We start from the raw sequence: 15,206 nt of genomic DNA on the forward strand, positions 1-15,206 counted from the left end.
CATGCCTGCCGTGGCATCTAAGATGGAGCTTTATCTCCTGCAGTAGGTTTGAACCTCTCTTCAATATTGGGTATGACTAGAAAATCTGAGCTCTCCGTATTTTGAGCTATTTTCTATTTTGGTGATAGGTTTCAGTGCTTTCTCTACATACAGTATTTTATATAACACAGCTATATATATATATATGTATATACTTACAGGGCTGGGCTGCCCAGGGAAGTCCCACCAATGTGTTGTAGAAATATTTCACTAAATATGAAATATATTTGATTATTTTATATGCTATGAGTTTGGTATTTTGGTACTTCTTTCTTTCTGTGCTTATTACTGTGCTAAATGTAAAATTAAACCTAAATAAAGTTTAATTGTTCATGCTGTTTATTTGCCTGTGCCCTGGATATGCCAGTTATTTGTTTTCAGTGCACTCCTCTACTGAGAACGGGAGTTCACTTCAGTCTTGACCCTGATGGGGCTCCACAGTGCTTTTGTGATTGTGTCGGGAATATCGGGCCGTATGGAGAGGGGCAGCGGAGATGGGATAACCGGGCAGGCTAAACGGCAAGCTGCACTTGTGGTAAAACGTGAGCATTTGAAATCCCAGCCTTTTGTTGCTGTGCATCTCCCTTCCAAAGGAGGGGTGGGATCCAGCTCGTGCCGCTTTGAGTTTTACCCTTTGGAAAGCTGAGGTTGCATCTGCTGCGCTTGGCTAGCTCGCTTGGGGCAGTGCCAGCCAGGGCAGGGGAACGTGAAGGGGACTTTGTAAACTTTATGAAGCTAGGAAAGAAAGCAATCAGAGTAAGAGACAGCTAAATCATGCGTACGATAATTATGTGACCGCAAAGAAAGAGCAGAAGCCTGAGATCAGAGTCTTTCCCAAAGCTTTGAATTTGGTTTTAGGGGCTTGCTGTCTTTGCCAAGGTAGGCTTTAGGTTGCTTCCGTAGTAGCTGGTCTCTCTCTTACTCATGAGAAATTATCCTTTTACCAGCTCAAAGACCTGCAATACAAACCTTTGGTGGAGCAGCAACACTCCAAGCCCGGTACAAATGGCTCTCCTCAGCGCTGGGCTGCCTTTCTCCAAATGCGGAAAGAAACCAGGCTCCAGCAATAAAGTGGAGAAAAAACGAAGAGGATAAACATACAGGCAAAAATAACTTCTCCTGTTTCCTGGAGCTGCTACAGGCTTCTAGACTCACTCAGACTATTCCTGACACTAGAGAGCAGAGTCCCAGCACACACAAATGAAAAATCAAGGGGCAAAATTTCATCCCTTCAGCACAGAGGGGGATTAGCCGTGGTGCCGGTGGCCTTTCAGAGGTGGCTCCCGTGAGCAAGATGCTCTATAAGACAGGACTGCTGCTACAGGAGACAGGTGCTAGCCTCAATCCAGAGGGATCATAGACTACGGGAAGTAACAGCAGATCCCTGTATCTACACAAGCACTGGCATGGCCGCAGAGGTGAAGGGTAAAGTGGTTGAGTGTTGCAGACCAGCTCAGCAAGCCCTGGGTGCTTGCTCCTGCTCACCTCCAGCACAGGCATGTGCCTACGTGCCTTTGGCAACCTCTCCCCAAGACAGGTTTGCAGGAAGCCCGGGCACTGCTCTGCGACTGAGGGACCTGCTGCCTCGGGGTGGGGGCCAGAAGCAGAGAAGAGGGCAACGCCTGACATGATCTGGGATGAGAAGGACTTGGGAGATAAAAAGGCAGCTGCAAGTGGATGTTACGAGAAGCCCATGCGGTGGCAGAAGGTGTTGTTGAACGATTTATGTCCCAGCTGGTGAATGCTGTTGCACTGCAAACAAACATCTCACAGGTGAGGACAAGCACGACCCCCGCAAGCAGCCTAAGGGAAAGTGACCCAGCTGCTCCTTGGCCAACAGGCTCCCCAGCACTATCACTTGTGCTCCTGTAGTCAGCAAAGCATGGGGTGGGGACAAAACACCTTCGCCCCCTCCAATGTCTTGTCTTCATTTTGGTCATGCCTAAAGCAGAAAGGAAGGATGCAAAGAGGAAGACATTAACAGGAGCCTTAGCGGGTCCACCATGATGCTTCAAAAGCTGGCGGAACAAATAGGGTCTTGATGGTTGGGCTCCTGCAATTAAGATGGCCCATGTAATTAAGACATCAATGCTCACTGAAAACCTTAGAGATATGGCCAGCTGGTGGAGAATGGCTGTCAGACTCCCAATTCAGGTCTATATTTATTGTAAGCAATAAGCCCAAGGCCACGCAAGCAGGCAGTAGCAGAGGAGGAGCACCCTACGGCTGTGGTGTTGGGCTCTCCCAATGATCCCACCACCTTCCTCTCCACATTGGTCCAAGCAGCTACAGAGCTGACTGTCTGGTTGAACTCCTTCTGGGCTGGCTGTTCTGCGGCAGCACTTGCTGCTGATCTGAAGGGAAAGTCAGGGGATGTTGCCAGGAGTAGCCCTACAGCAGCATTATTCACACACATTTTGTATCCTGCTGAGATCCACCAAGGTTTTTTTATTGCCTCTGCCAGCAGAGCAGCTGATTAGATGAGACCCGCTGGGGCATCTCTCCACAGCTATCTGCAGGCTAATCTGTTATCTAATAGTTCTCCAGGGAGGTCTTTTTTATGGGCTTTTCTATTACTGTTTTGCTGATGATAATGTGATGCTCAACATGTTGTGAAAACAAATTGGATTTGTATGTCTCAGAAGCAAATAACTAGATGGTTTATTTTGATATAAACATACGTTTTAGGGCTGTACATTGTTTGGTTTATTTTATGGGGCAAACATCAGTTGAGGTCTGATTACTTTATCACCTGCTCACTTAATAGATGGAGGTGAGGTACTGAATTTCCATCAGTTGAAAGTCTGCTCCTTTACGTAAGTTGAGTTTTCTCTTTTTTCCCTTTTTCAAGGGCTGTGCACCCCTGGGGCTAGCTCAGCCATGTGCTGGTCTCCTCCTCTTCCTCCTCTGTTACCAACCACATCACTGACGAAAGGCTACATGCTCTGTGGATGACACCGTAGGTATCGGTGACATTTCACAAGAATGGCATTACTGAAAAGGCAACTGATTTAATGATTTAGTTACTAGAGTGGCGCTGCCACCACTTCCCCAGGATGAGACTTCATCACTCTCAAAGTGGGTGTGAAGCCAGTCAACAACCTAAAAATACCGGGAGTTCAGGAATAACAGGAAGCCACGGCAGGAGGAGAACCAGCTGGGGGGATGCTGCAGGGTTTTTCTTTCTTTCTTTTTTTAAATGCGGCAGGATCGATGCCTGGGGTTCATGAGAGAGTGATCGGCGCAGTGGCTGCCCCCACCGCGAGACGCAGTGGGACTCTCCAGAAAAGCATCTTGGCTGGCACGAGGGGAAGAGGTGCAAAGCTACGAGCTCATTAAATGTAAAACCACTGAGTATCCTAGAAACAGGTGGTGTATCTGCAGAAGGTGGGGAGCTCTTAATGCTGCCCTCTGCTGTCCACGTGTCCCCCCCAGGCAGCGGCAGAGCCAGCACTGATTTATTGCTCACCTCCTTTCACCTCTCTTTCTCAAAGACCAGGAAAAACAACCTTCTCCCTGCAGTGGACGTGCAGACGCTGCGACTGCAGGTGAGGAAACAGCTACCACTCCGAGATGCCTTGGAGGGGGGGGGTTCATCGCCCGTGAGGCTGACACAGCCTGCACCGGCCCCGTGCCCTGCGCCGTGGTGTCCCTCAGCGCCGTGATGCTGTTTGTGCCTGGCTCAGCAGGGACTGTGCTGGGGCACAGCACAGGCTGCAGTGGCTGCACCCCCGTGGGGGACACAGGGGGTGCGGAAACCCGGTGCCCTAGCTTGGTGGCAGAAGAAAGGCAGCAGCTGCTCCCCACGAGGGATGAAGCACTAAGAGAGGGCTGCCAGGAAGAGTGGGGCGAGAGACCTGGACCCAGGCAGCTAAAAACTCACTCTGCTGTAGGGAAAAGGCAGGCAGGGCTAAGTACCGCTGTTACCTGCAACCCCGCGGTGCACAGCTGGCCCTTCCAGCCAGTTTTCCAGGCGTTGCCAGCTGGGGAGCATCTCATGGCAATGCCAGCAAAGGCAGCGTTGAAAAATACTGCTTAAGGGAAAGAGCGATATTGAGAGTTATGGTCTCAATGAGAAAAACAACGTATTTTAAAGTGTTGCTATAAACCCCAGTCTTCTGTTCCTCCACAAACAGATCAGATGGAGCAAGGCGAGTGATAAGGCACTTGAGGCCTGCAAAACACACTGAGTCACGGAGAACGAGGGCAAACAGGCTCCATCTGAGAAAACCTGCAACACCAGACAGCTCTGGCTATTAATTTGAAAAGAAAAAATGTAATTGGGGGGGTGAATCATTGGCCTTCCCTGGATCAAAAATCCAAAAAACACTTCAAAATCCCTGGGTGGAAGACAAAGCCCAGCATGAGTGTGTTCCAGCCTGGTTTTATCCAGGCCAGTAGAGATCAGGACACACGGAAAATGATCACAATTTTGCTTCTAGCCTTTTTGGGTGCTGGCAGAGAAGGAGAAACCCCATAATTGGGCACAACAAGACTTGGAGCTGGCGTAACAGGGAAACTGGGTCTCAACAGTGTAGACATCTGAGAATCCAGTGAAGTGTGTCTGCTGTGAGCAGTGCCCCGGGAAGAGCTGTTTGGCCTTCTGGCTTGGCAGGTCTAGAGGGGAAATCTGTGGATTTTAAGCTCCTTCTACTCACGGAGAGCTCCTCTACTGAAAGCATCGTGATGCTTCTTGGTTTGGGCTTCAATGACAATTTTTGGATTGACTTTTCAGGCTAACAGAAGGGGAAAATGGGCGACAGTTCCTCCAGAAGGCGACGGCAGCATATTTTTAAAAACAAATTATGTATGAGGGCTAATTAACTTGGCATTTACAGCTTAACATTCTCCTAGATAAATTTGCTCCAACTGAGACCATGTTTTGTTGCAAGGAAGCTTCTGCATAGCATCTCTTTCCTCCTGCTGCTTCATATGCTGTGACATGAAGGTCACAAGCCATCTTCCAATGCCTGTTCAGTGCCTTCCAATTAAATAATGAGTTAGAGCAAAGATCCCAGGTACGGTTTAGCTGTGAGGGCTGACATATCTCTCAGTGGGGCTCCTTAAGGTTCTGGTCAAAGTTTTAACAGCTAGAAAGAGCCTCATGGGAGAGGCTCCTAGAGGAGCTGGCTACAGAGCAATGATTTAACCAGCAAAGATGCTGCTGTTTCTGCTCACTGTAGAGAGGAGCTCTGAAAAGTTCACGTTAATGAGGGGAAGGAGAGTACGCAGGCGAGGAATTTACCTCCTCCTCCAGTGCTAAGGCCTTGCCAAATAATTTGCTGTCTGAGCATGCTGTGGTTATGGTTAGCAGGCTGGGGGGGGACACACAGCCCAGATGTGTGGGCAGGACAGGGCAGGCAAAAACCTCTTGTCCGTGCTGCCACAGGACACCTGTCCCACCACAGGAGCTCCAAAATCCTGTTTGCTTGTGCTGTGCTTGTGCTTTAGGGCTACGCAGCACAACAGGGCAGCGCTCGCTCCGCTCAGTAGGGAAGCGCAGCTGAAGAGAGAAAACCTAAGCTTGTTTCAACAAGGGGTGGTGACTTTACATTGACATTGTTTGGGTGTTATTTAACTGGCAGCAAAGTCCTCCCTCTCTTGCCATGACCATTTTCCACGCCAGTGAGTGTTCCCTGTCCTCAGGAGAGCATCCAACAGTGCAGTACTGGGAACGTCCCATCCCTGGAAGATTTCAAGGCCAGGTTGGATGGGGCTTTCAGTAACCTGGTTTAGTGGAAGACGTCCCTGCCCAGGGCAGGGGAGGTGGAACTAGATGATCTTTACAGTCCCTTTCAACTCTAACCATTCTATGATTCTATGAATTCATGCATTATCTAAGTAGTTATGGTAAAGGGAAAAGGGCTTCACCCATACCCATCCAGAGAACAACTAAGCACAGTGGCAGCTGACAAAAAACTACTTGGAGAAAGCACTAATGTAATGAGTCACTGTAGTCTGTACAAAGGGGGAGTTAATAGGATGCTCTCATTCAAAAATTGCATTAGAAGATGCTGATGGCAATGAGCCCACATCAGTTGCTCTCCCTGCACTTCCGCTCTCTGCTGTCCCAAATCGAGTTAAGGTGATCCAGATGCGCCTCTTATTGCTTTAGCAGAAAAATATGGCTTCTTTTTTCTCCTGAGAGTCGCAGGTAACTAATACAACACAGGCCAGGCACAGCAAAGGTAAAGCCCCATCCTCAGCGGTGTGAACTGCCACGATCCCAGTGAGATCAGCTGGCTATCCCCAGGGGTGCAGCTGCAAAACAGAAAGTCTCAGGACTCTGCTTGACAGCACAAAGGGATAAAATGCACCGGCCATAAGAGTGGTTTGTGGGAGGGCTGCAGGTCTGCACAACTACCTGTTCGTACACAAGCCAAAACCCTTGAATTTCCTTCACGCTTTTAGATTTTTCTTGTCTTAATTTTTAAGCCTGACTTGATACATCTTCAACTAACAAGATCAGTTATTCATTTTCCCCCACTATTCCCACAATACCAAACTATAAATGTAAGTGGTGGTGGTGGATAAACAAACAAATAAACCCAAAAGACACATACCCAAAACACAAACAAAACATTCAGTTGTAAAGCCCAGAAGCTCTAATCAGGGCTCCTGTATATTAAACATGATACAAACAGAACAGATTCAGTGTCCAGATTTTGAGGCTGGTGAGTTAAAATGAGGGCAACTTGGCTTGTGAAGAAGACAGACGGGAGGACAAAAGGAAGGACACGTGAGGTGTTAGTAGAAATAAGGAGGGACCTAATGAAATTCAACAAGGGCATGTGTAGGGTGCTGCACCTGGGAAGGAATAACCCCGTGCACCAGTACAGGTTGGGGGCTGACCTGCTGGAGAGCACCTCTGTGGAAAGAGACCTGGGAGTCCTGGTGGACAACAGGATGACCATGAGCCGACAATGTGCCCTTGTGGCCAAGACCAATGGCATCCTGGGGTGCATCAAGAAGAGTGTGGCCAGCAGGTCAAGGGAGGTCATCCTCCCCCTCTACTCTGCCTTGGTGAGGCCGCACCTGGAGTACTGTGTCCAGTTCTGGGCCCCCCAGTTCAAGAAGGACAGGGAACTGCTGGAGAGGGTACAGCAGAGGGCTACCAAGATGATCAAGGGACTGGAGCACCTCTCTTACGAGGACAGGCTGAGAGACCTGGGTCTCTTTAGCTTGGAGAAGAGAAGACTGAGAGGGGATCTCATCAATGCTTATAAATATCTAAAGGGCAGGTGTCAAGAGGATGGAGTCAAACTCTTCTCAGTGGTGCCTGGTGACAGGACAAGGGGCAATGGACACAAGCTGGAACACGGGAAATTCCATCTCAACATGAGAAAAAACTTCTTTACCTTGGGGGTGACCGAGCCCTGGAACAGGCTGCCCAGAAAGGTGGCGGAGTCTCCTTCTCTGGAGATATTCAACACCCACCTGCATGTGTTCCTGTCCAACCTGCTCTAGGTGAACCTGCTTTGGCAGGGGGTTGGACTAGGTGATCTCTGAAGGCCCCTTCCAACCCCTACAATTCTGTGATTCTGTGATAACTGTGTGCAAAAATAATCCCTAAGAGACTGATGTTAATAACCAACCCGTCCCACAGTTCTTCTGCATGGAATATGCTGCCTGCTGGAAGGCCCATGACAGTTGCATTTATGTGGGTGTAGAAGAAGCTTCCCAGGGAGCATTGCTCAGTGTGGACTGCCTCCAGGAAAGTCCTACTCTATAGGAAGAGAAGCAAGGCTATGTACTGAATAGAATCACCTGCCTGTATTTATTGACCTCCCCAGAGATGATGGCTGCTCAGCACCACTAAACCGCAGGCTGTCCCAAACCGCTTTTCAAAAAAAAGCCACCCCACTCCGTTTGGAAAGAGCTCCAAATTTCAGTCTTTTTCTTGATGCAGCAAAGCTCCTTTCTGCCCTTGAGCTGAGAGAAGTGGGTGCTCTTGTCAGGCAGAGGATAACCAGAAGTACATCTCAGAAGCACATGATGTACTGGGCTCTCTGGAGACTGCTAATGAAGTTTGATTAATTTTCATTATCAGTGTGAGCAATCTTTGGGCTCTCTCTGCATCTGTGTTTTTTAGAGTTGTCTTTTCTTTCTTAGTTAAATGGCAGCTTCTACAGAGAGTGATCTAATTGTTCCTCAGCACCTGCTTGAAGCCGTCCAAGTTATGGATGGACATTGTGTAATTTGCAGTACACGTGATTTTGTCTTTAAGGCTCGCATCAAATGAAATGGAATAGCAGATTAGCCAGTAATCGAATGAAGAGGAAGGTAATGCGCAGGCTGGTGCTGGGGTCACAGAAATGCTTGGGTTGGACAACACTGAATAATGGACCAAATCACCATATGCATGTTGCGGTCACCAGGCGGCAGGATGAGCGGCCTTTCAGCAGATACCCTGTGCTCATAATGTCCAAAGTGCTTTCTGTCTATCAGGGCAACAAGCTTTTGCAGTGGATTTTATACCAAGTCTTAGTAGTACTATAAAATTCATACACAGCAGCCAGGGCAGGATGAGTTCAATTACTGCTGGCGGGGCAAATGCCCAGGATGGCTTATGTTCTCCATATTTCTCATCTATACAGCCAAAAGCATCAGCTCTGAACACTTCTGCCTGGAGAGCTGCTGGCTCGACTGACCTGTATTTGGCCCTCGTGAAGGCCTCGCTCTTGGGGTGCTCCTAGGAGGCACACGGCTTTTGGAGGACGGGCAGGATGAGGCTCATCCCCAACAAAAGCAGATCTTCCTCACCACGATAGTTAGTCAGAGCAACTCCTTGCCATCTACCACAAGAAATGAGGAGTTACTTGAAGTGCTGTTATATTTTAATTAATTTCAGCATATACGGAGGATCAGGCACACTGTACGCAGCACCAATGAAAAAAAAGATAGTCCCTGGAGCAAAACCACAAGTCATTCCCGATTACATTACTGAGCTGCAGTGTGCAGTGTAAAATGCCAAACCAAACCCAGCCATCCTCCCAGTGTTTGGGTGCCGGGGAGCTTAATACTCTCTGCTCTGACAATCAAAACATCGTTATTTCAAACAGACCTTTTTTTTTTTTTTTTTCTCCTTGTAAAATACTTTTTGTTAATTGAAGGAAGAGGCGTTGTCTGGGGTTGAAAGGTGCAACCCCGGGCTGTGGGATGGGATGAGGCAGTCAGGGGGAAGCTCGCAGGGAGCTGCTTTGCAGGGTGTTGTCATGGGAACTGAGCAAGTAGGGCATCTGCCGAGCCGCATCTTCTGCACAAACTCTGGCAATGTGGTGGCATAAAATCGATGCTGTTCAGCAGCACCAGCAGAGCCAGCTATTAGGTTGTCTTAAGCAGAGATTTAATCAGAATGAAATGCAAAGGCCAGAAGCTGCCTTTGTGTGAAAGTGGTGTCACTCCTCCTGATCTGAATGGAGCAAGACTTTACACCAACTGAGTGAGCATAGCATGTAGGCACAGACATCAGAGGGAAAGGACTGAGATTAAAAATATCTGGTGGAACTCAGAATTTCTTCTAAGAACCCTCTGAAACAAGGTCATGTTAGAAAGCAATTACTGAGGGCCTTGTTTACTTAGACGGCTTCACTTGATTTTCACTGTTTGTGCACAATTTAACAGCCTGGGAATTTGGCATCCATAATGATTAATGGCAGAAGACAAAGGGTTGAGCCCAGTGTGTACGTCACCACGGCGTACGAGCTAAGAATACCAAATACTGCCATAGTGTCAATATTTGTGGTCATGTGAAGTATCTGACTCCCTTTGCACAATGCTGCCTCTGAATGCAGTTTACCTCCTCTGTGCAGGTCTACATAATGTGGAATTATTACAATTTTCTTTATGTTTGTAAGAAATACCTTGTGTGATACCGTGGTTGCTAGGGATAAGCAACAGTTAAGAATGGTTTCCTGGATAAAGAAAAACACAGAGATTCCTGCTTTTGTAGTTATAAGGGTTGATGTATCTAAAAAAAAAAGAATATTGTTAATGTTACACTGCAGAGACCAGTGAAAGTAGAATCAAATGCGATAGGTAAACCAAGATCTGAGAAAGGTTGAAAATGCTAACTGAAAAAAGGTTAAAAGAGCAAAACTCAATTCATTGCCTCCAAGCTTTCATTTTATCTTGCCCAGGTCTGCTGACAAAGTGAAGGGCTCCTAATTAAAGCAGGCATCTGCAGTGTAACCGCATTGCTGCCGCTGACCCAGGCCAGCAAGATGCTGAGTGTACACTGCTCATTTCCTATCGACACCAAAGTGTGAATGAAAGGGGCACATCCATCCAGGGCTGGCTTGATGTGTGCTTTGGAAAAGTGACCAAAATAGCAAGCAAGGGAAGAAAATGGAGCCAGTGCATGGAGGGGTTCCCAGTTCACTTGTTGAGGTTATTGATTAAAGCCCCTCTGCTTAGCAACAAGTGTGAGAAAAGTAATGATAAACTTCACCGCAAAAAGGCCTGTAGTTGTATCATAATCACAGTCTTGCCTTGCCTTTAACATATCTCTCACTGGCTATGGTGTTTCCATGCCGGTTACAGCAAAGATTGGAATGAAAAGGCTGGCATGGGGTAAAGCATGTTCCCGATTTATGGTGACTTTACTTTTAGTGCTGATACCTTTGAATACAAAACAGGGAGCACAGATTTATTACAGAGTAATCCACCCAGTGGATTACTCTGTATGGGGAAGAAACTGTGGGTCCTTTTTGGGCATAGTTGCCTCCCTGCAAATGTGCCTCTGGCAAAAGCTTTCCTGGGAAGAAGAGGGAGTAGAAGATGAAGCTTGTGGAGGAGCACCGACCTTTTCTCTCTCACAGGCAACGCATGCAGGGTGCCTGAGGTCCTGCAGGGTCAGGCCTGGTGGAGGCTTTTAATAAATTTTGGATTAAATAAACAAATGCAAAGCTTTTATTCATGTTGCAAGGGATGAAGTCAGAGTTGTGGACTTAAAGATCATGGTTACCTATCTGAACCCCTTTCTCATCTATAAGCTGCTGTTCCTTGTGTTTGCAGCACGTCTCCTTTGCTGAAGGAAGGGACATGCACCAGGAATTGCATTGATAAGAGCATGACGTATGTCACTAATTGAAACCATATGCAGAACACTGCATGCTCCCCACGCATGCAATACGGGAACCAGCTGGTACTAGCAAAATGCTCCAGCATGCGAGAGTACCGACTGACCTTGCATTAACAGAGAGGGACCTTGAACTCTTACAGCCCGCAGAAAAGTCAAGAGTGGATTCACTGAGACAGAAAGATAAAATAGATGCAGAGCTCTTTCAGCACGTCCCTCCATTTGCTTCATATCGTAAATATCAACACAGATATAGAAATACGGAGGTAAACAGTTTGTCCAGCTTGTCCTTTCCAGATACATATATTTCTGTTGTGAAATGCTTTACGTAACTTCTGACAGCAGATTGCAAAATAATGCCTCGCTTATGGAAGGAAGCCACCAGCCATTACTTTGCATTACTGTAATGTAATGGGTCTCTGAGAGGAACGATATACAGAAAGCTTGCTTTTATTGTAAACCTTGTACCCCATCCACCCCCCTGGCATCGATTTCTCTTTGCATTCTCCAGACACCAAAGCCCATGAGGCCAGAACACCAGCTAGACCTGAACACAGCCACTGGGGTTTTGGCCCAAAACAGAAACTCATGAGACAAAACCGCGCTGTTTATTTTAAGGGATGCAGTACCAGTGACAGAATGTATTCAAATGGATGCTGATGACCGATCTGCTGAAAGGTGAATTTCTCATTAGCCTAGAGCAATTGACATTGTAATTAATTGCTTCCTACGCTTCTTTGCTAAATAAAGGCTGCTGTAATAACAACTGCTGCCATCATTTTAATTTTTTAACTGAACATAGGGAATAGACAAAAGAGAATGTGTATTTACTCTGTTTTTCTTTCTGTGCAAATGTCACATTGCTTTCATGTTGGCAATGACTGCAGAAGTGCTGATTCAATTACTTATTTACATAATCCCTTCAGATTTTTCTCTCATGTCATTGTTGATAATGAAAAGATTTTCTCAGCTGAGAAAAGGAAGGGAAGCAGGCAAGTTCTGAATGTGAATAGGCTGAACTGACATAAAAAGATGGTAATTTGCATTAGTAAAAAATAATCATATGGCAGATGATTAAAATTATGGTAGATATTCTCTACCCTACCTGCCCTGAGGAACATCCACTGTGTGTCGATGAATGCCCATTCAGCTGCAGAGCGCGAAGAAACCCTACACAAATTGCTTAACACAGCACAGTAGTGTCTGATGTTATTACCACTTAGTGCATAAAGTTATTTTACAGGTTTTAAAATACTCTTATTCGGATGTGAATCAGTGCAGCACAGTAAGGAGGAGCACAGACATGGCCTAGTGCACTGTCGGCTACAGGGACGATGCAACTTTGGGAAGACTCCTGCAACAGCAAAGGAAAAGCAGAAGCCCACTCTGCATGTACAGCACCTGGAAATATAAAGCTCTTTATAACCTATTTTTATAAGATGACTGAGCAGAAAAATACACCCCTGGAGTGGCTCCCCCACCCTCCCCCCCCCACCCCTGGAGATGCTTGCGCTGTGTCTTTCGTCGCAGAGTCTTGCCTTTTGTTCCCAAAAGCCCTGCTCAGGCTGTGCCCCAGTGGCCACGGGGGGTTTGCTGCACCCCACAGCTCACCCCCTCTGTGGGATGGGACCAGTATTTTTCCACCCCTGGAGCCTCAGAATGATCAAAGGGACTGGCAGCAGCTCTCGGCAGGGGGGTGGGGTGGCTGATTGTGTGAGTCTTGATGATGGAGACAAGTATGACAGAAGCTACAAAATTATAAAAAGCTCATTTTGAATTCAACACAGTGCACTGAGAGCAAAGCACAAGGTTTAGCTTAGAGAGGCCAGTGGGTGGTTACAACTCTCAGAATAAATCTTGCTATTAAAGTACATTTGATATTATTTTAAAAAATCAAATTAGAAGTGAGAGCTCAGCTCCATTAACTTGAAGAGGGTTGGTCCAGTAAGGACTGAGCTGCATGCCCCTAAAGCTCCAACTCCACAGATAAATCTTCCAGAGCTCTTTTGAAGATGAAACCCATCTTCAGCCCTTCTGTAAGATCAAATAGTTGAAGAGCAGATCGAAATAGGGTTGTTGTGGTCAGGGCAACAATTTAATCATTTTTTTCTTCCTTAAGATCACCTTTCCTTTGCATTTTTAAACTTTTTTCCTTGTTTTTTGTTGATTTATTTTTTCATGTGGTTTAACAGTATTGCTTCTGACACTAGTGTGCTGACAAATAAATTTAAAAAAAACCTAAAAAATCTAAATTTTAAGATAAAAACTTCCAGTAGTTTAGTTTTGTTTAATAATTCATCCAGCAGTTTTGCTTACTAAATCACTGCTTACTGTTTTCTAGGGGAAGAACAGAATCATAGAATCGTCTAGGTTGGAAGGGACCTTTCAGATCATTGAGTTCAACCATTGGAAGAAGTAATCTTTACCTCCCGCAGCACCAAGAGCCTGTGGCTCACAAGCTCCTGTTTCTTTTTTTTTGGTGTCCCTGGATTTGAGGAAGCTCCAACACTGGGCCTGAAGGTCCCAAAGGCCATTCCAGCCACCTAAAAGAAAGTGTGTTTATCACCTGTGTATTAGAACTCCTCCTTGAGTGTGTAAGAAAATTAGCCTCTCAGTCTATCTATTAGAAAACTTTTCTTATGCTGAGCTGTTCCAAATGCAGTGATGCCTCTGAAACAGCATGTTATTTACTTCAGCTCAAAACTCAATCCATGTTTTTCTAAAGATTCAGCATGTTTTTCAACTCAGCAGTCAATTCGCCCATCGCAGACTATGAGCGTGGGTGGTGAGGAAGACACAGAGCCACCTTCACGCTTCAAAACACTTTCATTGCAGATACAGTCATTAAACAGACAAATTGTTTGGCTAAGGCTGAAACCTGATGTATGCTTATTATACTCTGCTGGCAATTTTCCCTGAATTTTAAATAAAGGTGTTTTGTGTTTCCATAGTAACTCGAGCTCCTTTACTGAGATGTCTGATGCACTGGTAGCATTACGCAACTCACCGTATTATAACAAAGCGTAATATCACAACTGAAAAGTATGCTATATCCAAAGGATTATTTTGGTTCCATTGAGATTACAGCTACTAACTAGGGGCTGGGGAAGCAGCGAGGGAACAGAGCAGCTTTTCATGATGGAGTGTCACTACTTAGCAGTTTAGGACAGAAAATGGATATAAGACAGACATCAGGTATAAAACAGAGGAGAGGGAACAAGTGGTCTGAGTCACGCAGCCTGCTGTTGCAGTGTGGAGTGTGCCAGAGGCGCTGAAATGAGTCCAAGCAGTTTTGCTGGCTGGGCTGGAGCACTCACTCAGCACCGGCTCCCATGGACGGGACAGGTTGGGTCCAGCCCCGGCACCATCCGTCAGGTTTGTGGGTTCCTACCCAAGCAGGGAAAACTTGGAAAAATGTGTGATCTGCCAGCTCTCGCGGGGCGGCGCCTGGAAACGCTGCTTCTCACCAAGCCTGGTTGCCTTCTGAAAGGTGAACGCTGCTCTTGGGTGGCGATAACGAACAACCACACTGCAAACAGGGAACGCTGCTGGACGTTAGTGATATTTTCTCAGAGAAACATCTGCCTCTCTGTCTATAAAAAGTATCAAGATTTATACAAAACTGGCCTACCTGCAACATGAATGTCTCGTCTGGAGTGCTACTTATTACCACTTTTAATCAATTTCAATTTAATTTACCAATTACCAACTTACTGCTTACCAAATTTAATCAATTTTTCTGTTTTTCTTCTGGAAGACCACCCCGCGGTGAGCAAGCACTGTGGAAAAGGCTACTGTCTTTGCTGGCCTGTGCCAAATGGCTCCTTCGCTTGCTCGTGTACGCTCCCTGCTGTGTTATAGGGCTCCCGGGAGACCTTATAGCAGCTTTACAGTATCTGAAGGGGGCCTAAAAGAAGTCTGGAGAGGGATTTTTTACAAGGGCATGTAGTGATAGGATGAGGGGTAACGGTTTTAAACTGAAAGAGGGGAGATTTAGATGAGGTATCAGGAAGAAATTCTTTACTGTGAGGGTGGTGAGACACTGGCACAGGTTGCCCAGAGAAGCTGTGGATGCCCCGTCCCTGGA

This window comes from Rissa tridactyla, chromosome 4, assembly GCF_028500815.1.
Source record: "Rissa tridactyla isolate bRisTri1 chromosome 4, bRisTri1.patW.cur.20221130, whole genome shotgun sequence".
NCBI classification, from domain to species: Eukaryota; Metazoa; Chordata; class Aves; order Charadriiformes; family Laridae; genus Rissa; species Rissa tridactyla.